Raw genomic sequence first — 24546 nt, forward strand, 5'->3', positions numbered from 1 at the left:
GTAGCTCTGCATGTCTCATTTTCCATTCCAGATTAAAAAAAAAAAATTCAAAGCACACGTGTTACTGATGGTAGGGTTAAACTTTTTATTTTTATTTTCTTAAAGTATCAATTTGTAGTTGGACACAGATGGAAAAATCCGGTGAGGAGGAAATTAAAAACCTTGGGGAACGCTATTCAGTTTTGGTTATTCTGGTTAAAAACAAAGCAGGCATTGAATTTTCATCACTTCCCTCCAAATGGTTTTCATTTTCTAGAGCTGGACATATTAAAACTGTGAAGAGACAGGAGTTCCCTTGAGCAAACTGCTGCTTCCAGCAACTTCTGTGACTTCCTGGTGCACCGAGAGCCTTGGGTGTCTTTTCAGGCACGAGCAGTTAACACTCTGAATTAGTCACTATCTGTGTAAAGACAGAGCTTTGTATTTCATACCGGGGGCAGAGGTGAATTTTTTAAATGATTTGATCTTTTAAAGATATTGGACTCTTCATTTGAGTTAGGTTCTGAGAAAGAGAAGTTCTAATAACAGGATGGTTGACGTGGTGAGCAAGAGAAATCTGAAAAAGCAGATTTTAGGCCTTATTTGGTAGGGGGTGTGCTTATGAAAGCAACTCAAGTCGCATGGACGGCAAAACTCCCATGTTTCTCCTTTTTTCTGAGATCTGGCTGAAAACCAAGAATTGTAGCCCAGGCCTGACTGAGGACCCCTGGAGAAAAGAAAACTCTTTTCTATTTATGGTTATCAGCCATGTTATAGAACTTAAACATTATTTTAAGGTCAAAGAAGAAAGTTACCTGGAATTTCTTGTAAGTTTTGGAGCACTGGAACAGGGTCTGGATTTGATTCTTGGCACAAGGTCGTTCACGTGGGTATGAGTCGCGGGGTTAGGGGACTCCCCCTGTGTGAGGCACTGTACTCATGCAGTGGGGTCTGAGCATGAGTGAGCCAGTGTCCTAGTCCTGAGTTGGCTTGCATAATTCTGTTTAGGAGATTGGATTTATGAACAGGTAAGTAGCCTGCAGAGGAAGAAGAGAACCTCCATGATGAAGGGAGGACGTTGGAAAGTTCTAAGAGGAGAGATAGCACGGAAACAGCTGGCTTGGAGCTAGGCTTTGAAGGATCCCAAGAACATCAAAGTCAGCTGCCGTGGATTTGAATGAGTTCTGTGTCTGACTTTAATTCATAAGCTTCTATCTTCTTCATCTATAAAGTGGTGATAATATCCTTACCACTCATGTCACAGTGTTTTTATGAGGCCACATTACACCCTGCACCATCAACAGTGAAATACTCTAATGCTTTTATTTTTTATTTATTTCTTTTGTTTTCTTTATTTTCTTTCTTTCTTTTTTTTTTTTTTTTTTTTTGAGACAGAGTCTCAAACTGTTGCCCTGAGTAGAGTGCTGTGGCATCACATCTCCAACAACCTCAAACTCCTGGGCTTAAGTGATTCTTTTGCCTCAGCCTCCCTAGTAGCTGGGATTACAGGTGCCCACCACAATGCCCGGATATTTTTTTGTTGCAGTTGTCATTGTTGTTTAGCGGGCCCGGCCTGGTTTGAACCTGCCAGCCCCAGTGTATGTGGCCAGCGCCCTCCCCACTGAGCTATGGGCACCGCCTCTCTAATGCTTTTAGTCATTATTATTGTTAACATTATGAAATGGCATCTGTTCAGGAGTTTTGAATTCGTGATGCTTGGTCTCATATCTATAGTTTTCTAGGAGTTGATCTAAAGAAGAATTCCCCTTTTTCCTGGTGATTATTAGGCAGCTCCACACAGGAAGGTTTTTATATGTGGATATGTGGGAGTGTAGCGGGTCTCCCCAGTGCGGTGAGGAGTCATCTATTGTGGCGAGAAGTCTCTGGACGAGTATCTGAAAGGCTGCGCTCCCTTTTCGGGGGGTAATCAGGCACCGTACTGTGAATGAAGCTCGGAGTTGAGCTTGTCAGTGGAACTTGGGAATTAGGACTGTGATTTTTAAGCAAAAAAAAAAAAAAGCCAGTACTTTTTTTCTTTACTTGGAAATTTTAGAACCTTTCTGAGTCTTACTTGACTTGACTTACAGGAGTAGGAGGTGTGGTGAATGCCTTCCTGGGCATGTTAATTAGAACATAGTGAATTAAGCTGGAGAACTGGGGGCCTGAAACATGTTCGTGATCTATGAGGGGAGGAATATAAATGTATGAAGTTAGGTTTAAAAAGCGCACGCCACACATTCAGTGTGGTTGAGCAGATCCCAGTCCAAACACATTCCCCAAAGAGGCCCCCTTTGTACGTGCCGTGCGCCACCGCCCCGTTGCTGAAGGTGACTGGACTGCTCTTCTTTGGAATTGGGTGAACAGCTACTGTAGTTTTTGAGCTAGTCAAGAAAACCAACCTCATGGTTGTGCTTTAAAATAAAAAAGACTTAAGGAAACCACTGCATTTTTTTAGAACGCTTTTCGATTTCTAGAAAAATTGAGAAGATTGTACAAATTACCCACACATGTTCTTACCCTTTTTCTCCTTTTATTAACATCATAGATTTAATATGGTGCATTCTGTTATATTTAGTGAATACATGTGATTATTATTACCTGAAGTCTATCATTTGTTCAGGTTGTTTTAGTTGCGAGCTGGGTCCAAGACTGTCTTTTTTTACTTGCCACTATATCCATCCCATAGAGCAGTTGTTGCTTAATGCATACTGACTTTGCACAGATATTTGCTGAATTAATAAATAAGGTGCTCTAAGTGTCCTTGTGTTCTTAATAATGTGATAGAGAGGGATTAGGCCATGGAGCAGACTATACCCACACTATGCTTAGGAATTTGGAACCAGATAGGACTGAGTGTGAGTGGACCCTGGTGCAGCCGATCCCAAACCTTTGACTTGGGCAAGTCACCCACTTCTCACCCAGTTTCCTTACCTGTCAAAAGAGGATAATAATAGTTTTTACCTCCTTGAGGTAGGAATAAAATAAGGATAAGAATGCATGTGAGGGGGTGTCTCCAGACTCAAGCCTCTCACAGGGGGAACTCTCAGGAAATGCCAGCTGGAATTTCTACCTTGCAAGATAGAATGTGATCCCTGTGATGAGAGGAGCAGAGTGTCACGGTGAGTCAGAAAAGGGGAGATAGCCTGAAGTTGGGGGCAGTGCGTCAGAGACATTTTCCTAGAGAAGTTAGTATTTGTGATGGAACCAAAAGAACAGGTCTGCTTTTACCAGAGGACAGCGACCAGAGAAAAAATGCCAGATTGAGACAACATATTCCACAAAGGTGCAGAAGAGTGGGAGGTGTGAAAATGACAACCAGAGGAAAGGAAATTACGTAATATAGATGGGCTGTGATCTAATATGGCAAGATAGTGTGGCAAGAGCGATGAAGCTATATAGTCAGAAATTCTTTAGATGGATGTATATTGAAGTTTTTTATTCTTTCTTTTTTTTTCTTTTGAGGCAGAATCTCACTTGTCAGTAGAGAGCTGTGTCATCACAGCTCACAGCAACCTCCAACTCTTGGGCTTAAGAGATTCTCTTGCCTCAGCCTCCCCAGTAGCTGGGACTACAGGTGCCCGCCACAACGCCTGGCTATTTTTTGTTGCAGTTGTCATTGTTGTTCAGCTGGCCTGGGCTGGGTTCGAACCTGCCAGCCTCGAACCATAAGCACTATGGCTGGCACCATAAGCACTGTGCTACGGGTGCCGAGCCCCCATATATTGTTAAATATTAACCCATAGTCACGTTTCCCAAATTCATCCTCCAAGTCTTTAATGTCGTCCTGGCAGAGTGCCGTGGTGTCATCACAGCTCACAGCAACATCAAAATCCTGGGCCTGTGGTGCATATTACAGGGGTATTTGCGAAACTTGGTAAATGTAGAATGTAAATGTTTTGGCACAGTAACTGAGATAACGCCGGAAAGGATATGTTAACCACTGTGATAAAAATGTGTCAAATGGTTTATGAAGTGAGTGTATGATGCCCCATAATCATATCATTGTATACAGTTATGATTTAATAAAAAAATTAAAAAAAAAAATCCTGGGCTCAAGTGATCCTCTTGCTTCAGCCTCTCGAGTAGCTGGGACTATAGGTGCTCACCACAACACTTGGATTATTTTTTCTATTTTTAGTATAGATGGTGTCTCACTCTTGCTCAGGCTGGTCTCGAGCCCCTAAGCTCAAGCAGTCCACCTGCCTTCTCATCCCAGAGTGCCAGGATTTTAAACCAGAATCCAGGCAGAAAGCTGTGGGTTGTATTGCATTTGGTTGTTAGGCCTTTAATATCTCTTTAAATTTGAAATTGCAGCAAGTTATTGACTTTTAGGCTTTAGAGAATTGAAAAAGATTATGGAGCTTTCCCCTGTCCTTGCTCCTAATATCAATGTAATTAAAAATAGAAACAATATAGAATTTCAAAAATATACATGTGAGGAAGTCTAAGTAGAGGCAGATTTTTTTCCCCTCACCAGGGTGATGACCTTGATGGCTCACTTTAAAACCTCAGGTGATCCCATTTTTAATGATTCGGCATATGCTTACGTGTCTTGAACAGTACAGCACCAGACTCAAAGAATTCAGGAGAGAAATAGCACTTTTTTTTTTTTTTTTTTTTTGAGACCGTGTCTGGCTCTGTTGCCCAATGACATTATTTTCTGTTGAGCTACCTGTCTAGCGTGTTTAAACTTCACAGACATGAAGCCACATCCCTAACAATATCATGTAGACACCACAGATGTGATTTCGGCATCATCGTATTTATAAGCTCTGGACACTTGGTTTCAGACTTTGCATGGAATTCCTGGTAAGTTTCATGATTTTTTAAAATTTCAGATTAATATGAGGGTACAGATGTTTAGGTTACGTTGTTTTCATTTCTAAGCCAAAGTTCAAGTTGTAGTTGAGCCCTTCACCCAGGGGAGGTGATGAACACCTCATGTTGTACACAGCGGGTGAGATCCCAGAATCCCTCTCCTAACCTGCCCCTCTCCTCCCTCTCCCCTCCACTCCCCTCCTCCTCTCTCCCCCTCTCCTCCCTCTCCCCTCCTCCTCTCTCCCCCTCTCCTCCCTCTCCCCTCCTCCTCTCTCCCCCTCTCCTCCCTTTCCCTCCCCTCTCCCTCTCCTTCCACTCTTCTCCCTCTCCTCCCTCTCCCTCCCCTCTCCTCTCTCTCCCTCCCCTCTCCTCCCTCTCCCTCCCCTCTCCTCTCTCTCCCTCCCCTCTCCTCCCTCTCCCTCCCCTCTCCCTCTCCCTCCCCTCTCCCTCTCCTTCCACTCTCCTCCCTCTCCCTCCCCTCTCCTCCCTTTCCCTCCCCTCTCCACCTTCCCTCCTCCCCTGTCCTTCTTCCCTCCCCTTCCATTAGACTAGACCTGCCTAGTATGGGCCTGTAGTTGTTTATATATTGGTTTTGTATTAGTATTGAGTACATTGGATACTTTTTTCCCATTCTTGTGGCATTTTTATTTTTAAGGCCAGACATCCTTCAGACTGTGGGTGAGGTATAGTGTGAGGAGGCAGCTCTCTCCTGGATGGGGAGGAGTGGAAAGCAGAGGCCGCAGGGCCCTGTTCTGCTGTAACCAGGAGCGCCCTGTGTGTGTTTGTGGGCCTGTTGGGCTGCTGCTTTGATTTGGCCCTCCAGGACGCCAAACAAATGTCTCCACTTGAACTGCCCCTGCAGGGGAATGAGGTGCTTTGCTAGAGTTTTCTTGCGAATTTTCCCCCTTTGGTTGCCTTTTTCTGAAGATCTCGCCTTGCTATGCTTTGAAGCGGGGCTCCTCTGAGGATCTCTTCTTTCCATCTCACCTGCAGGTGCACAGGGCTCTGCTTTCATTTATTTCATCCCGCCTTGTTTCAGAACCCAGCTCGTGCCACCTCTGTCTGAGAAGAGTGCGTCTGTCCGTCTCCCTTCCATCCCTTCCAAGTTCCATGTGGTTCTGTTGACCCACTTGGAAGAGGTTCTGTGCAATGCCTGTGTGTTTTTCCTTAAGTCCTTAATTTGGCTTGTCTTTTGCTATATTTCAACTGAATGGATTCTTTTTCTTTTCTTTTGAGGAAAAGGAACCTGAGAAAAACAATACTTGCGGTAACCACTTTTTAAGGTTAATTGCTGTCTTATGTTAATTTGCATGTTAAAATGAGAAGATTGGGAATTGCTGAATTCACCAACCCGTTATCTCCTGTCTGGTCCTGTTAAGTATATCTGTTGCTTAAATAAAGATGTAGCCATGCAGAATGGAAATATACAGGGGTTTTATGGGCGTGTATGTATATATAGTGTTTAAAATTATGATTTCCATCAGCACGAGTCATTATAGTGGACTTGGAAATTATAGAAAAGCAGAAAAAGAGACCCAGAGACAACTAGCATTCACGTTCTGTGAGTTTATGTCTAGTCAATTTAGTCTGTGTGTTATATCTCTTTAAATGGGCATAATGTCATCATAACTAGCATGTTTTGTTGCTTAAAAGTGTGGTCCGTGGATCAGCAGTGTAAATATCTCTTGGGAAATGGTCGAAATGCAGAATCTCAGGATCCACCCCAGACACTCTGAATCATAATTCGTATTGAATGCTGTTATGCATACGTTAAAATTTGGAAGCACGTTTCTAAAAGAACACGGTCTACCCAGCAGCAGTGAAGGAGAGCGGACCCAGCGGGGCCAGGACCTCCATTCCCTGTTACTCTTCCCCAGTTTGTGATATGGCTATATCAGTGTATGATAAGGATAAAAAGAGGTCAGAGGTTTTACCAAGGCACAGCAGCCCTGTTGAGAAATCCAGTGGTCTCATATATCATTGTTTCATTCAGTGAACATTCATCAGGTGCCTCCTGTGTGCCAGGCACATACACGGAGCCCTGGGCCCTGGGCGGGGCTGCTGTACGCTGCAGCAGAGGAGTGAGGGCAGAGAGGAGGGAGCAATTCATTTTGCAGGGATGGGGTATAGAAGTCAGAAAGAAATACGGTCTCTGGACAGAGTCTTGAAATACAAATTAGCAAGAGTGAGTCACAAGTATCACTCGGTTCTGGAGAGAGCACAAAGATGGATAAAATGGACCCCATCCTTCAAGGATTTTATGTTTGGTTTCAGAACAGGAGGCCGTGTTTAAAACCATAAATTATACCAAGCACCTTGGTATTAGGGTGGGACCAGAGGACATGGGTCTGAACGTCAGCTGTACAAGGCTGTGCCCTTAGACAAATTCTTTCACAGATCTGAGCATCCATTTCTTCTGTAAAAGAAGGATAAGATGATACAAACGACTTCACAAAATTATAGGGCCTTTAAAAATGAGATGACATAGCAAAGCATTTGGGCTGCGGCGGGTGTGGAATCAATGCTGTGGGCAAAGATATTAAAAAAGTGCCAAGTGAGTGCCGTAGACAGAAAATACTGAGGAAGAACAGAGAAAAGAGCGGTCGTTTTGACCCGAAGTATGGGAAGCCTTGTGCTCTATTTGGCCTTGGGGATGCGACTAGGGGTGAGGGGTGGAAGAGAGATGCAAATGAAGACGCTGCGGTTTTGAGCCTGTGTAGACTGAGAAGAGAGGCAGGGAGTAGATTCTGCTGTCTCAGACACATCAGGTGGGGGGTGACTGCTGACAGATGGAGGTCTGGGCTGCATGTTTGCATTTGTGGGGTGTTACTCACATGAGGCCCCTGTTCCAGGGACAGGCAGGGAGTGAAGTCCTCAGCCCTCCCTGGGTAGTGGGGTTGGTTGGTATAAATGTTGAAAAGGGATTTCTTTAAATGTTAAAAAAAAAAGGAAAAAGAAAAGGGACTCTTGGTCCTTGGAGGTGTCTATCCCTGCACAGAATTCCTCCCCGGGATGGGAAATGAAGGTAAGGTTTTTTTCACCCTTGAGACCTGCCTCTTCTTCAGACATCTCTGTTGGTAGTTTTTACCCACCGTCATCCTCTTTCTCAATGTTCTTCTTCCTAAGGACCATTCATTGCTTGAGAAGAGAAACAGAATTCAAAATTGTATTTTGAAAAATGGACTAACGTCCTGTCACCAAAGAATTGTATTTCCGTTTGTCGGTTTCTTTTCTATCGTAAGCCCCTTTACAGTCTCTGTACAGAGTGGGCATAGCCTGCCGGTAACCCTGTCTGTTGGGTTTTGCAGGTTAAGACTAGCGTGCTATGTTTTGTTAACATTTTGCCCAACCATGGGCGGCGCCTGTGGCTCAAGGAGTAGGGCGCCGGTCTCATATGCCGGAGGTGGTGGGTTCAAACCCAGCCCCGGCCAAAAAAAAAGAAAGTCTAACATTTTGCCCAACCTGCCTTTTCTCTTTCTCTCTCTCTGGTTCTCTGCTGTTAATGTCTCTGTATTTCTACACAGACACACACACACTAAAACATTTTTTGCTGAATGATTTGCGTTATTAATAGTTGTAGAGATCATGACGCTTTCGTCCTAAATATTTCAACATGCCTCTCTCAAGCACAGATGTTCTGCTACCTAACCTGTAATACTGTTATCACCAAGACATATTATCTGATCTTTAGATAATATTTAAATACGTATTCAAATCTCACCCGTTATTCTAATAGATATATATATTTTTTTTAACGTAGAGACAGAGTCTCACTTTATTGCCCTCGGTAGAGTGCTGTAGCATCACACAGCTCACAGCAACCTCCAACTCCTGGACTTAGGCGATTCTCTTGCCTCGGCCTCCCAAGTAGCTGGGACCACACACAGGTGCCCACCACAATGCCCGGCTGTATTTTTGTTGCAGTTTGACTGGGGCCAGGCTTGAACCTGCCACCCTCGGTATATGGGGCCAGCACCCTACCCGCTGAGCAACAGGTACCGCCCTCTAATAGATATTCTAATTATTTTTTATAGCCCCTCACCCAAACCAAGATCAGCCAACAGTTATTCGTTACATTTTGTCTCTTTCATTACCTTTAATCTAGGATAGTCACCTGTACTTGTTTTGTTTTTGTCATTCATAGCACTGATCTTTTGGAAGATACCTTTGTGTTGTAGAATGTAGCCCAGTCTGGATTCGTCATTATGATTAGATACAGATGAAGCATGTTTGGCACAAATACCACAGAGCGGCTGTATAGATACATGACGTTTGATTGCTGTGTGATTGGCTATGCCAAGCACCAGTGGAAGGAAGCAGCCTGCCAGGGCCCATTATTGTAAGGATACTTCTAGTAAATGGCATGTAATCTGTGGGGTGGTAGCTGAAGCCCGAGAATACCCTGTAATAATACAGCTTATTTCCTAATGGTTTTGGCATCCATTGAATGATCGTCCACTGAATCAGTTATTTCCTTGTATTGCAAAGTGAGATTTTCCTCTGCCGTTTCTTTGATGTTTTTAGCTGGCGTCCTTTATAAAGAAGAGCTTCCCTTTATCCTTTCTTTCATGAATATCCATGGGTTTATGGTTTCTTTTTTTATTCACTGTGTTATCATTTGTCAACATCATTCTTTTTTTTTCTTTGTTTTCTTTTTTAAGAGTCTCACTATGTCGCCCTGGGTAGAGTGCTGTGGCGTCACACAGCTCACAGCAACCTTCAACTCTTGGGCTTAAGCGATTCTCTTGCCTCAGCCTCCCGAGTAGCTGGGACTACAGGCGCCCGCCACAATGCCCGGCTATTTGTTGTTGTTGTTGTTGTTGCAGTTGTCATTGTTGCTTTAGCTGGCCCAGGGCTGGTTTGAACCCTCCAGCCTGGGTGTATGTGGCCGGCGCTCTACCCACTGAGCTACGGGTATCACCATCGTCCTTTTTTGTTGTTCAGCCCACCCCATGTTTCATTAGTGGGAGCCCCTTCAAGGCAACTTCTATGCCCTTTTGCCATTAATATTTGAGCACTCTCTTGCTTTCTAGCATAGTAAGATGTTCTCGACTTATCTTGTAACTTTGTTTGACCCAAACCTTCTATTTGCCTTGAACTTATTTCTCTAATGAACTAAGGTATTAGAAATCAAGATCTGGGTACTAGGGCTTTTCCTTAAAAATGTATATATTTTGGGCAGCACTGGTGGCTCAATGGGTAGGGCGCTGGCCCCATATACCTAGGGTGATGGGTTCAAACCCAGCCCTGGCCAAACTACAACAATGAAAAAATAGCCAGGTGTTGTGGCGGGCGCCTGTATTCCCAGCTACTCAGGAGGCTGAGGCAAGAGAATCGCCTAAGCCCAGAAGTTGGAGGTTGCTGTGAGCTTGTGACACCAGGGCACTCTACTGAGGGCGACAAAGTGAGATTCTGTCTCTACAAAAATTAAAAAAAAAAAAAAAAATGCACATATTTTATAAAAAGTTAAAAGTCATTAGTCATTTGTTTAAATCCCTCTCCTCCCAAGATTAACCCCATGGTGGCATTGGGAGTTTAGATGTTTGGAAGGTAGGAACCCGTGAAGGATGCCGTCCAGAGGGAAGGTCTGAAAAGGAAAATGAGATGGCGTTAAAAACCAATTTAGATTACATTGGAATTCTGCCCCAGGACTGACTAGAGAGCCTGAGAAAATCTCATGGCTTATTTTCCAGGTAGACTCTGAAAATTGGTTGCTTTTTTTTATATCTTGTAATGGTAAGGGAATGTATTCCCCTGAGCTATACATATGCTAATTTCAGAAATCTAGTTTCCACACCGAGTTCCTAAGTGCTCTGTGTTTTCAGAGTCAGTGTGAGGTCTGTATCCTTGGGTGCCTATTTCGCTGGTCTTTTAAACATTAAAATTCATAGTTTTTTATTTTGAATACTTACGATTAGATATAGTCTCTGAATCTGTTTGCTGATTATACTGTTGGTTGTTAATTATTAAAGGTGCATATGTGCAGCATTTTAGGCAGTAATGTGGGAGACATAGAAACCAAGAATTTCAAAATTATTTTCCAAAGTAATTGACGTGCATTTGATAGAATGATTGAGTCTCGGAGGAGGGTCTCCCCTGAAAACTCCGAGTGATTTTTCTGGAGTTCAGTATCTCTTCCATGATCTTTTTCTATATCACATTTAATCTATGATTAAAATGTTTATTTTGCCTTTACTGTTCATTAAACTAAAACATGAAGCCAGTAATTTGGTAGGAAATCTTTGAAAACGCTTAAAAATATAAAAGCAAATTTAAAACATAAGGCTTTTGTTTTTGTTTTTCATGTATGTCAGCATTTTTTGAAAAAACAAAACAAAATTAAAAAAACACAACAAAGACTGCTTACTGTATCTGCGCCTTGCGTGGATGGTTATTATTCAGATGTGTATGGTGAATGTTAAAGATGCTTTATAATTTTATGGAACCAAACCACCCACTCATGCACACACATATAACCACTGACTTTGCATCCTCAGCACATTCTTGAGAACGGAGTCATATTAAATAAAGTAACTGCCCCATACCAAGTACTTATTGGCTGTGCAGGTATGCTAAGAAAATAAAAAGGGACACATCCTTTAAATGTGCTGCTATCTCAGCATAGGGGAGTAAACTTGAGTGTATAGTGGCCGAGTTGTCCCAAATTGGCCCTTGATCCTTAAATATCCTCAACATTCATTTCTTCTGTGATGTCAGTGTGTGGGATTAAACTAATGACTAAAGAGTCACTATTTTTGGCAAATGGATTACTTTCAAAGTCAAGTTTTGATAAACAGCCTAAATGCCCACCAAACCAGGAATGGATTAACAACCTGTGGTATATGTACACCATGGAATACTATTCAGCTACTAAAAAAGATGGAGACTTTACATCTTTTGTATTAACCTGGATGGAGGTGGAACACATTCTTCTTAGTAAAGCATCACAAGAATAGAGAAGCAAGTATCCAATGTACTCACTTCTGATATGTAGACAACTCGTGCTACTGCCTGATGGGAGGTGGGGCAAGGGGAGAGCAGAGGGAGAGAAGGAGGGAGGGGCTGTGGGGTCGCAGTGTGTGACACACCTTTTGGTGGTGGGGCACAATTATTAGAGGGACTTTCCCTAACAAATGGAATCAGTATAATCTGGTTCTCTGTACCCTTGATGAATCCCCAACAATAATAATAATTTTTAAAAAGTCACATTTTGTTGTTGGGAGAATTTTAATATAGTTGAGTTCTTTTGGAGGTTATAAAGATCAGCCTTTCTTTGCTTACTTTCTATTTAAAACTCTCTGGATTAGAAGTTCATCCCCAGGCCAGAATCCATCCCTCTAGTATTTGTTTAATCTTGATCTTGTTTAAAAGGAGCTTTATATAGAACACAATTTCCTTATTCAGAATGAAATTTCTTTCAGACAGTAAGACAGCTTGAATACAATTATATAATTAAAAATCTTTCATCTGGATTTTACTAAATCCATGACTGTTTTTGCCATGTAAAGAAAATTATATTTTGGCCTCTCTGATGGGTTTAAATCCTTTAAACATGCTAGTATTTGTCCTTGAATTATGAGATAGAAAGTACTTTTCAAAAGTTTGACCGCGTAATTGGACCGATCAGGACTTGCGGTTGCTGAGACTTCTGATGTTCCTTGTTCCTAGGCCTTTGTTCTACTGGCTTGATTCACATATGAAATTAAAATGGGGGTAAAAAGAGAATTTTCCCACTAAGTGCAAAATGTAAAGAAAGTAAAAATTACTGTTTTAATTCTCCTGTCTGTAATTAGGAGCTTTTGAAATGTTGGCATTTTTTTCTTGATCTTTTTTCTACTTGTAGATACTTTTAAACAAAACTGGGATGATACTGAGCATGGTGCTTTATAGTCTGATTGAGAACATTTACCCATCTTATTAAATATTCTACAGATGTTTAAAAAACTATCCATTGTAGCTTGGTGCCCATAGCATAGTGGTTACAGTGCCAGCCACGTACACTGAAGTTGGCAGGTTTGAACCCAGTCCGGGCCAGCTAACCGACAATAACAACTGCAGCAAAAAAATAACTGGATGTTGTGGTGGGCACCTGTAGTCCTAGCTACTTGAGGGGCTGAGGCAAGAGAATCGCTTGAGCCCAAGAGTTTGAGGTTGCTGTGAGCTGTGATGCCACAGCTCTCTACCCAGGGCGACATAGTGAGACTCGTCTCAAAAAACAAACAAAAAAACCAATTATCCATTGTTGGGTATTTATGTTTTCAGAATTCTTTGCAATGATGTTACTTATAATACACTTCTTTGTATATCTTTATGCATGTCTTAAACTTTTTTAAAAGAAAATTCAGAGTCTGTTTTAAACTTTTTAGTTTTAAGGAATGAAAAGTTTTCATTCACTTTATCTTTTCCAGCAATAAGGTTGAGCTCTGTTGGCAGCAAGAATCGATCTTTGAAACACTATCACCTTGGTTTGTCCAAAATGGTACAGTAACACCTCAATATATCTAATACCAGGCCTGGCATGGTGGCTCATGCCTGTAACTCTAGCCCTCTGGGAGGCCATGGCAGGGGGAGCCTTTGAGTTCAGGAGTTCAAGACCAGCCTGAGCAAGAGCGAGACCCTATCTCTATTAAAAATTGGGAAAATTAGCTGGGTGTTGTGCCTGATCGGTACCTGCAGTCCCAGCTACATGGGAGGCTCACTGGAGCAGGAGGATCACTGGAGTCCAGACGTTTGAAGTGGCTGTGAGCTAGGCTGATGTCATGGTGTTCTAGCCTGGGCAACAGAGTGAAACTCTGTCTCAAAAAAAAAAAAAAAAAATTATTTAACACCATTAGGGAACTTCTCATAAATAATTTTTCACATAATTAAAAGTGACCCTTAAGTGTCTGTATTTGGTAATCGTAAATATTGTGAATGAAAATCTGTTTTAAATTGTATTAATTGTGTGTGTATCACCATACTCTTAAACATGTTGACAAAGTATGAAAACCTCAGTTTAACCCCTTCTGACTAAATCGCAAGCATCCTTATAAACTTTAGCTATGGTACAGCCAGTTCTGCTAAAATATAATGTATTTATTCCTAAAAACTACCATAATATGGAAATCATGTAGAAAACCCACAGTGCTTATGAGAAAAATGGGTTTAAGGACGCAGTACTCAAGAAACTGTCAGTGACACATGAAGAAAGGTTGAGAACAGAATAAAAATAATAGCATAATTTAAAAAACATACTATAAATAGTTAAAAATAGATAAATAGTACAATAACTGTGGGACTTTACCTTGAAAAAAATCTTGACATTTGCTTTGGAAGGGCTGCTGCTTACGTTACTGGGACGAGGTGCAAGGTGGGTGACCTGAAAGCTGGCAGACTCAGGACTCTGCATGGGGACAGGTGTGGCTCGTAGCGCACTGGAGGACACTGAGGTAGCTGCTTCGTATTTGAGGCATGGACCACGTGTGTCCTTGGCAGCTGGGTTCAGCCTGAGTGCAATCTTCTGCGATTACCTAGTTCTCACAATGAAATCGTGCATAAACAAACACAGAATTCGAGTTACATTCAAATTATTCTCTTGGAATAAACACGAGTGTTTTAGCAGAACTGAATGTACATGTGATACACAGTGATGTCGGGAAGATTTAGAAAACATTTACAAACTGAAATATGGAATTCTGGGCAGCGCCTGTGGCTCAGTGAGTAGGGCGCTGGCCCCATATACCAAGGGTGGCGGGTTCAAACCCGGTCCCAGCCAAACTGCAATGAGAAATAGCCGGGTGTTGTGGCGGGCACCTGTAGTCCCAGCTACTCGGGAGGCTGAGGCAAGAGAATCTCCTAAGCCCAAGAGCTGGAGGTTGCTGTGAGCTGTGACACCAGGTACTGTATTGAGGGCAACAAACTAAGACTCTGTCTCTAAAAAAAAGAAAAGAAAAGAAAAGAAATATGGAATTCTGCTTGTCCCTTCCCTAAGTAGGGTTAATATGTATAAAACACGATAAGAGGCCACGCAGTGTGAATGCTGTAGATGACAGCGGTGACCGTAATAAATGATGCTTACTGGTATTTGTTGGGTTCCGGCTGCTTTCTAGTTAGGACTCCTTGCTGTAATGGTGCCTCTTTTAGTGGACTGATTTCTCAGTCTCTTGTGGGTTGTAAATGAGCTTATCACGTTTCTTAGAATTACAACTAACGGAAAGTCCATAATGGGAGAAGACGGGGCGTGGGGTCTTTAGGTCACGACATTAGATTATAGGTCACCTGTGGTATCTGTTTCGCCTACTTAAGCTATTCTATCTTATTAATGAGTTATTACCTGTATATCCATTGGCAGAATTGTTGGTGAAGTAATTTATGTTTTAAGTGAGATTATTAATCATGCAGAATTTTCAGGTTTTGTGTTTTATTAGAAAAAAACGAACACAACTATGTCCTCTTATTCCCACCTGCAAAAGAGAAGTGTGCTTACGTTAATACATTTGAGGAATGTTTAAAAATGGTTGATAATTTTCTTTAAAAGTTGTTATGGTTTGCTTCTGTTCATAACCACTTTGGGTTTAGGAGATGAGCTCATTGTAGAAAGGGGGGCTGGCAAGTGTGATTTTGGAAGACCTTCCTTCCCAAGTCACAGTGTAATGAGAACTCAGCATCTTTCCCCAGCTCCTTTTTATGACTCTCTGAAAAGGACATTTCTAACAGGAGTGGTTGCCAACCAGCATTGCTAGTTCCTGCTTTAGGAACTTTAATAAGAAGACAGATCAAGATGCCATCTAGATTTAGAAGGCCTTGTTGGTATAATATGAAAAAAGGAAAGAGAAATCTTTTTTATAATTATGCAGATACTCTGAATAGCAGTGGGGTATTTTGATTTTTAATTTATAATCAGAATTTTAAATTTTTGTCTTTATGCAATTTCTAGATCTGTTTGGAGCGCCTCACCTCCGTGGGTGATCACTGTTCTTTAACAGGCTTCGTGGGGAAAAGGGAGCTTGCTTTCTGAGCTTCGTACCAAAGACCTGGGGAAAGTAAGTACTTTACACTTGCTTTAAATAAATCAGTTATACTTCTCTCAGAATGTTAGCAATGAGCCCGTGGCTTTTCTGTGGACTTTTATTTCTGGCTTAATAATATTTTTTTATGCTTTTATGAATTTGTAATTTGCAGAGGACTCAGGAGACCGCTTTGTAAAAAAGCAAAAATTTCCAAGGGATGAGGGTGCCATTTCTTTTGGGTTTTATAAGCCAAGTCCTCAAGGTTGTGGTAAAGCCTGTATAAGGTTTGCAGCTGACGAGTTAAACTTTGAAGATAAGGCAGAGTGCAGTGTGATGTAACAGAAACGCTAGTCCAGTTGCTCCAGCTTCAGCTGCTTCTGACTTTTAGACATTTTGGATGGGCTCTTTGATTCTGGATGTTTAATAATAAACTCTGCTTGCTTCTTTTCTTGTCTGAAAGCAAAACTAGATTTAAAAGTGCTTGTCCATTAAATTCCTCATGTAGCTTGGTCTTGGAAAAATTGATACACCTCTCAGTTTTATAAGTTTTTGAGGTACTAGAAGACATTATAATTGAGACACTTATATGAATTGTTTTTATTGTCTTTTAGAAAAAAAGTTGAGGCCAGACGTTTGTTTTCATTTCTTGATCTTTTAGAAAAGTAAAAATGGGTCTTACAGATAATAAAGTCAATTTTTTTTTTTTTTTTTTGTGGATACTACTTGGAAGTTTGATCAAATGCCCATAAGAGTGTATGCAAAACAGAACGTGCTTCTGTGTACACGCAAACAAATCTCCTTTCTGGCATGTTCCAGAAACTATTTTCATTGACAGTGGGAACTTGTTATCCCATTAGATTCCTGGATATTTTTCTAAATTTTGTGTGCCTTAAGTTTTATAGCTCCTTTTCCTTCCTAACAATACAGATGAACTAGTTGGTACATTTTTAAAACAAAATAAGACAGAATTTTGTTATAGAAGTTCTATAGAAGCATTAAATAGTAAGATCAGATTTTATAGATTTTATTTTATTTTTTATTTATTTATTTATCTATTAGCCATTTAATTAGGTTCTCTTTAAGAAATTTAAAACACCATTTTATGAGGGTAAGCTCCATTTGTCAGGGCAAACACGCATTGCAGGTAGCCCTGGAGCTGAGGAATAGCCTTGATCTTCGGTCAAATTTGCGAGTCCAGCTTTTTGATCGACCTTGCGCTGTTCTGTTATCTCAAATTTCTCTTTTTCTGTGGTGAAGATCTCACCTTGCTGGTGTCTGGGCTTCCGGAGCTGCTGCTTCTTGAAATAAGCATCAGTAAGATGCTTCGGGATTTTAACATTACTGATGTCAATTTTTGTGGTGGTGGCGATGACAAATTTCTGGTGTGTCCTTCGTAGAGGAGCTCTATTGAGGGACAGAGGTCCAGTCACAAGTAGCAAGCCACTGCCCAGTTGCTTTAGGAAAACCACTCTCTTGCCTCTGTGGCGTCCAGTGAGGATAATTAGAATGGTCCCGGGTGTGATGCTAGATCGCGGTTTTCTCACATGCTGACTGAATGGTTTTTTGCCCTGGCTCAATAGCTTTCGAGGCACATCTTCAGTGGGATAGTATCTAGGCATTTTGCGAAGTTTAACCACCCGAGTACCACCACTCTTGTCCCCACCAACTGGTTTTGTAACCGTGGCAAGACCTTCGCCTTCTTTTTCTTTTCAATCTTGGATTTAGCTGCTGAGTATTTCCTCTTACACATAGCCTTTCTCAAATACATGGCAGATCGGGAATATCTGCCTATTCCTCTGACAAGAACAGGATTTCAGCTGCGGTGGGGCTTCCCCTTCTTGGCCTTAGGCCTCTTCTCTTTATTAACAGCTTTCTTCCCTTTAGAAACCGGCTTCTCAACTTTTTCACCCACCATCTTGCAAGATGGGAAAGAGAACTAAAGTCCTATAGATTTTATTATGTTTACTATAAGTTTTATTATGATTAAATTGTGTATTATTTTTTAATAATTATAAGTAAGGTCTTCCATTTTGGAGCTTCCTCGAAGTCACGTATTTGTACTGAAAAAATATTAACATGCATGTACACACACATGTATACACGAATATTATTTCTGTAGGCTTTCAGTTCTGTGCTAAAATAGAAATCTATTGAAAGTAAGGACTTTGAAAATTTTCACCAAAAGTAACTTTATTTGTTATAGTGAAATAATTGCAATAATGAATATTATTGTCAGTGGACTTCTTAAGAATTATAGGAATTAGTTGAATTTTGTTGTCTTGTAATCATATATTAATCTTAAAGGAAGTCTTTTGTGTTGTAATTGTTCTTCCATCTTTGAAGGATTTGTGTTTGAAAAAGGATTTTATGGCTCGACGCCTGTGGCTCAAGCGGCTAAGGTGCCAATCACATACACCTGAGCTGGCGGGTTCGAATCCAGCCTGAGCCTGCCAAACAACAATGACGGCTGCAACCAAAAAATAGCCAGGCGCTGTGGTGGGCGCCTGTAGTCCCAGCTACTTGGGAGGTGGAGGCAGGAGAATCGCTTGAGCCCAGGAGTTGCAGGTTGCTGTGAGCTGTAATGCCACGGCACTGCACCCAGGGCGACAGCTTAAGGCTGTGTCTCAAAAAAAGAAAAAGGATTTTATTGGAAGCCATCAATCTCTCCACAAAAGTGGAATGAAAAAGTCAAAAGATTAGTTCTCTGGGCTTCAGGATGTAGATATTTGTAGTGATGTTTTTAGATTGGTATATAACTTAGCCTCAGAAAGTAAGCTATTTAAACTGCTTTGCAAGTAGTGTAGCATTTCTTGTCTTTTCTCTTTTTTTTTTTTTTTTAAGATAGAGTGATACTCTGTAGAGTGCTGGCCTCATAGCTCACAGCAACCTCAAACTCTTGGGCTAAAGTGACCCTCTTGCCTCAGCCTTCCAAGTAGCTGGGACTACAGGCACCCACCACGATACCTGGCTAGTTTTTCTGTTTTTAGAAGAGATGGCATCTTGCTCTTGCTCAGGCTAGCCACTTGCTTTGGCCTCCCAGAATGCTGGATTACAGGTGTGAGCCACTGTGTCTGGTCCTGTAGTATTTCTTTAAAATTCACTGTAGTCTCTAGTGTAATATTTTTCATCCATTATACCAAAATATTCCCTTTTGGGATACATTGTGGCACTGTTCTAAAAGTTATGTTCCCATGTTGTAGAGGTAAGACATCTGTAGAACCTGTATGTACAATAATAAGCTAAAGACACCCACTGTGTTACTGTATGGACTATGAGAGAAAGATCTCTGCTTTCTAAAACTGATCTAAGTTAGTATTTACATGCACAGAAGGATGCTCACAATTTATCCCGAAGTTTATAATAAAAGAAGAAGGTGGTTGTAATGCAGAAATACGCTGCATATAAATCTAATGCTGAGAAACTAATTATATGGAAGTTAACATGAGAGGATGGAGGGGGAGACATCTTTTCTGAAATTTATTGAAGTTATAAGAGATTTTTCTGATAGTACCTTGAACACTCTAAGGAATTTTTAAATGTCTTGGTGATTTCTAGGCAAACATAGTTTTAGAGAAAATTCAGAACTCTAAACAACCTCCGTACTTCTTTTTAATCTCTGTCCTCTACTTTCATTGTTTTTTTAAATCACATATGTGTTTTCAAAGTCCTTGTTTAATGCATTTTATTTCATTATTTGAGATAGATTTCTGGAAACTTGATTCTGTAATGGTGACAAAATGTAAATGTACCTTCACAAAATTAGCCATGGATTATTACAAAAGAAGTAAAAAAAAAAAAACAACAAAACCCTGCTGTCATTTAAAAACAAAACAAAACATTTTATTCTATATAATACATATAGCATAGCAGCAGTTCTCAACCTGTGGGTCGAGACCCCTTGGTAACAATGAAAACATATCGCGGCATTAGGAAAGTTGAGAACCACTATTAAGTATAGGCTTATTTTTTTGTTACTCCTAAAAAAGTAGCGTATGCTCCAGACTGCTTGGTGACTTTACCACCCTACAATAAATAATGAGTGTCCATGCTAATAAACGTTTATGCACAGCCTCATTTTTAGTGAAAGAGAAATAATAGGATCTTAGCCTTTTGTTTAATTTTAGGCCATCCTGACTTTCAGTTAGAAAGGAGTAGAAATATGTAAAATATTTGGTGTGGGGTTTTTATTGGCGAGAATAGAAAAGGATTTGCACAGTGTTTCCTATAACCAGATGCAGTTTGAATGAGAGGCTTGTGAGTCTATGTGTTCAGAACAGTGTCACTTGCTGACAGGTTGACAGGTTATAAAGCTTTGTATTTTCTTTGGTCTGTTTGTCATATTAAAAGAATGCGAGTGACATATTCCTCCTGTCTACCTGTCTTAATCAGTATTTCTGTGCCTAAAGGAGGATCCTACCTACAAACTTCTTCTTCCAAAGAAACTGTAAATATATCAGTTGAAGTGATTGGTACAGAAGGAACATTTGATAGACTTTGGAATATAATTTATTTATGGAAAAAATTACAATCCAGATTAATTAGAAATGCAAAATACTTCATAGATTTTTGTGTACTTTCTCAATTTTTAGTTCATTTATTAAGCCAACATTTATTGAGCAACTATGGTTTGCTGGGTACTGTTAGGAGCTAGTGATTCAAATATGAATGAAATAAATATGAATGAAATATGTCCTTGCTTCAAGAGAATTTGAGTTTCTTTTTTTTTTTTTGTTTTATTTTTGAGACAGAGCCTCAAGCTGTCACCCTGGGTAGAGTGCTGTGGCATCACAGCTTATAGCAACCTCCAACTCCTGGGCTCAAGCAATTCTCTTGCCTCAGCCTCCAAGTAGCTGGGACTACAGGCACCCGCCACAACGCCTGGCTATTTTTTGGTTGCAGCCATCATTGTTGTTTGGTGGGCCTGGGCTGGATTCGAACCTGTCAGCTCAGGTGTATGTGGCTGGTGCCTTAGCTGCTTGAGCCACAGGTGCCCAGCTGACAATTTGAGTTTCAAATTCATATTGGAATAGTATTTATTAAGCAGGTATCATGTGACAAGCAGTGGACTAGATGTTCTTTGATGAGGTGCTCAGCAAGTCAAATTTAGTAATAATATTTATCGAGCCATATCCTCCAAAATCATTCAGGAAGGCAATTTTCCAATTTTAAGTGTTTTTCTCTTATAATATTTTCTTAAACTTTTGGCACCTGCTACTGCTTGTTAAGTAAAATTAGCAAATGGAAAAAAGTTAATAGACAAATACCAAACTCTTAATTGATAGACTTAGGGCAATGATTTTGAAAACGTGAATGTGCGTTTCATATACACATTTTATATTTGGATTTTTAAATGTATATTTGGGAATATGCATGTATACATACAGCATGGTCATAGTTTTTTGCTGGTGTAATAGCTCTTACTTCACCTGATAAATATGAATGTAAAGATTTCATGGTATCCGCTTGGTGCCCATAGCACAGTGGTTACAGTACCAGCCACATACACTAAGGGTGACGGGTTCTAACCCAGTCTGGGCCAACTAAACAACAATGACAACTGCAACAAAAAATAGCTGGGCGTTATGTAGTCCCATCTACTCGGGAGGCTGAGGCAAGAGAATCGCTTAAGCCTAAGAGTTGGAGGTTGCTGTGAGCTGTGACGCCACAGCACTCTACCCAGGGTGACATAGTGAGACTCTGTCTCAAAAAAAAAAAGATTTCATGGTATCGTTCACTCCATGGTCTGAGCAAGTTTGGAAGCCATAGTATTACATCATTGATCTCCACAATAATTTTGGGGAATCTCAGGGGAAAGTCACTTATATTCACATAGCTGGAAGGTGTTTTATGTTGGGATCCTAGTTCTGATTCATCTAACTTTAAAGCCGCGAAGTATCCTCCAGACTCCCATGAGGTGGCAGAGAAGGCAGACTCACAAGGGTGATGGGTATGCCCTCAGCTGAAATGAACAGGTGGTCATTTCAGCTGAGAAATCAGGAAATGTGTTCGCCACAGTGAAGAGCAGACACGGAATGCTGAGTGCTGAGTTAGGAGAAGGAGAGAAGGGGCCAGAGCAGTTGAGGCTGTAGAGAAAGCGGATGTCAGAGCCCAGAGGAATGGGAGCTCGGGTCACATTCAGAGAGAGGCCAGAACTCCTCTGAGGCTAAGGCCTGGGGCATGGTGCAGAATGGAGGAGGCTCTAGGATCAAAAAGGCTGCACCTTGCCAGTAAGGAGGGCCACGTGTGTGCCATGCTAGAGACTTGGGGTTTCTAAACAAAGCAATCCAGAGATTTACAGTAGGAGAAATAACATAAGATGGGAGTTTTTTAAAGACCAGTTGGGAGGCAGCATGGAATATAGTTTGGAAAAGAAAAAACTGGAGGCTGGGACCCAGGGTCCCCATGTGAGGTTGTAGATTGTTCACTGCACAAGTATGTGTGGGCAGTGGATGAGGGGACCGGCAACCCCCTGGCACGTTACTCTCCAAGCCGTGTACTTACGGGGCTGGGCCTATCCAGGGAGAGAGCTTTTTAAAATTTGCACACCAGGATGTTCTACTTGCCTTTTAATTACATTTAAAATAATAAGAGGGACCCAAAGACTCAACCACAAGACTCCTAGAAGTCATCAAAAAATACAGTAATGTTTCCGGATATAAAATCAATGTCCACAAGTCAGTAGCCTTTGTATACACCAATAACAGTCAAGATGAGAAGCTAATTAATGACACAACTCCCTTCACCATAGTTTCAAAGAAAATGAAATACCTAGGAATATACCTAATGAAGGAGGTGAAGGACCTCTATAAAGAAAACTATGAAATCCTCAGAAAGGAAATAGCAGAGGATATTAACAAATGGAAGAACATACCATGCTCATGGATGGGAAGAATCAACATTGCTAAAATGTCTATACTTCCCAAAGCTATCTACCTATTCAATGCCATTCCCATCAAAGTACCTATATCGTACTTTCAAGATTTGGAAAAAATGATTCTGCGTTTTGTATGGAACTGGAAAAAAACCCGTATAGCTAAGGCAGTTCTTAGTAACAAAAATAAAGCTGGGGGCGTCAGCGTACCAGATTTTAGTCTGTACTACAAAGCCATAGTGGTCAAGACAGCATGGTACTGGCACAAAAACAGAGACATAGACACTTGGAATCGAATTGAACACCAAGAAATGAAACTAACATCTTACAACCACCTAATCTTCGATAAACCAAACAAGAACTTACCTTGGGGGAAAGACTCCCTATTCAATAAATGGTGTTGGGAGAACTGGATGTCTACATGTAAAAGACTGAAACTGGACCCACACCTTTCCCCACTCACAAAAATTGATTCAAGGTGGATAAAGGACTTAAATTTAAGGCATGGAACAATAAAAATCCTCAAAGAAAGCATAGGAAAAACACTGGAAGATATTGGCCTGGGGGAAGACTTCATGAAGAAGACTGCCATGGCAATTGCAACAACATCAAAAATAAACAAATGGGACTTCATTAAACTGAAAAGCTTCTGTACAGCTAAGGACACAATAACCAAAGCAAAGAGACAACCTACACAATGGGAAAGGATATTTGCATATTTTCAATCAGACAAAAGCTTGATAACCAGGATCTATAGAGAACTCAAATTAATCCACATGAAAAAAGCCAACAATCCCTTATATCAATGGGCAAGAGACATGAATAGAACTTTCTCTAAAGATGACAGATGAATGGCTAACAAACATATGAAAAAATGTTCATCATCTCTATATATTAGAGAAATGCAAATCAAAACAACCCTGAGATATCATCTAACCCCAGTGAGAATGGCCCACATCACAAAATCTCAAAACTGCAGATGCTGGCGTGGATGTGGAGAGAAGGGAACACTTTTACACTGCTGGTGGGACTGCAAACTAGTACAACCTTTCTGGAAGGAAGTATGGAGAAACCTCAAAGCACTCAACCTAGACCTCCCATTCGATCCTGCAATCCCATTACTGGGCATCTACCCAGAAGGAAAAAAATCCTTTTATCATAAGGACACTTGTACTAGACTGTTTATGGCAGCTCAATTTACCATTGCCAAAATGTGGAAACAGCCTAAATGCCCACCAACCCAGGAATGGATTAACAAGCTGTGGTATATGTATACCATGGAATACTATTCAGCTATTAAAAAAAATGGAGACTTTACATCCTTCATATTAACCTGGATGGAAGTGGAAGACATTATTCTTAGTAAAGCATCACAAGAATGGAGAAGCATGAATCCTATGTACTCAATCTTGATATGAGGACAATTAATGACAATTAAGTTTATGGGGGGGGGAAGCAGAAAGAGGGATGGAGGGAGGAGGGTGGGGCCTTAGTGTGTGTCACACTTTATGGGGGCAAGACATGATTGCAAGAGGGACTTTACCTAACAATTGCAATCAGTGTAACTGGCTTATTGTACCCTCAATGAATCCCCAACAATAAAAAAAAAAAAAAAAAAAGATTTAGGAGAAAAAAAAAATAATAAGAGGGATTAGACTATTGAAGAAACAACAGTGTACCCTGGGACCTAAGGGTTTGGGGGTGGGAATGGGGGCTGCTTCCTGCATGTCACGGGCCATATTCCCACCCTTGAAAGCCTGTTTCCTCGGCTTTAAAGGAGAGTTAATAACAGGTTCCAGCAGGACTCTTGACGGGCCTGTAAGGGGATTGGCAAGACAAGGAGCCAAGGCAGGAGGGATGGAGAAAGGACAGGTCTGGGACGAGCGGCTG

The 24546-nt window shown here is 41.0% G+C and overlaps 1 protein-coding gene and 1 pseudogene across 13 annotated transcripts in view; one reads left to right on the forward strand and one right to left on the reverse strand.

Annotated features, from left to right (window-relative positions):
* APBB2 (amyloid beta precursor protein binding family B member 2) overlaps nucleotides 1-24546 on the forward strand; it is a 425552-nt gene that overhangs the window by 135366 nt on the left and 265640 nt on the right. For 11 of the 12 annotated variants that reach the window (XM_053577899.1, XM_053577898.1, XM_053577900.1 and 8 more), the window contains exon 3: nucleotides 15713-15818. The exons of the other annotated variant lie outside the window; for it this stretch is intronic. The gene's annotated coding sequence lies outside the window, so the exon portion shown is untranslated. The remainder of the gene's footprint in view (nucleotides 1-15712; nucleotides 15819-24546) is intronic. 12 annotated transcript variants of the gene reach the window in all.
* On the reverse strand, nucleotides 16873-17568 carry LOC128576011 (60S ribosomal protein L6-like; annotated as a pseudogene). The gene has a single exon (XR_008377218.1). The product of XR_008377218.1 is annotated as a 60S ribosomal protein L6-like (transcript).

The sequence above is a fragment of the Nycticebus coucang genome, chromosome 23 (assembly GCF_027406575.1).
Source record: "Nycticebus coucang isolate mNycCou1 chromosome 23, mNycCou1.pri, whole genome shotgun sequence".
NCBI lineage: Eukaryota > Metazoa > Chordata > Mammalia > Primates > Lorisidae > Nycticebus > Nycticebus coucang.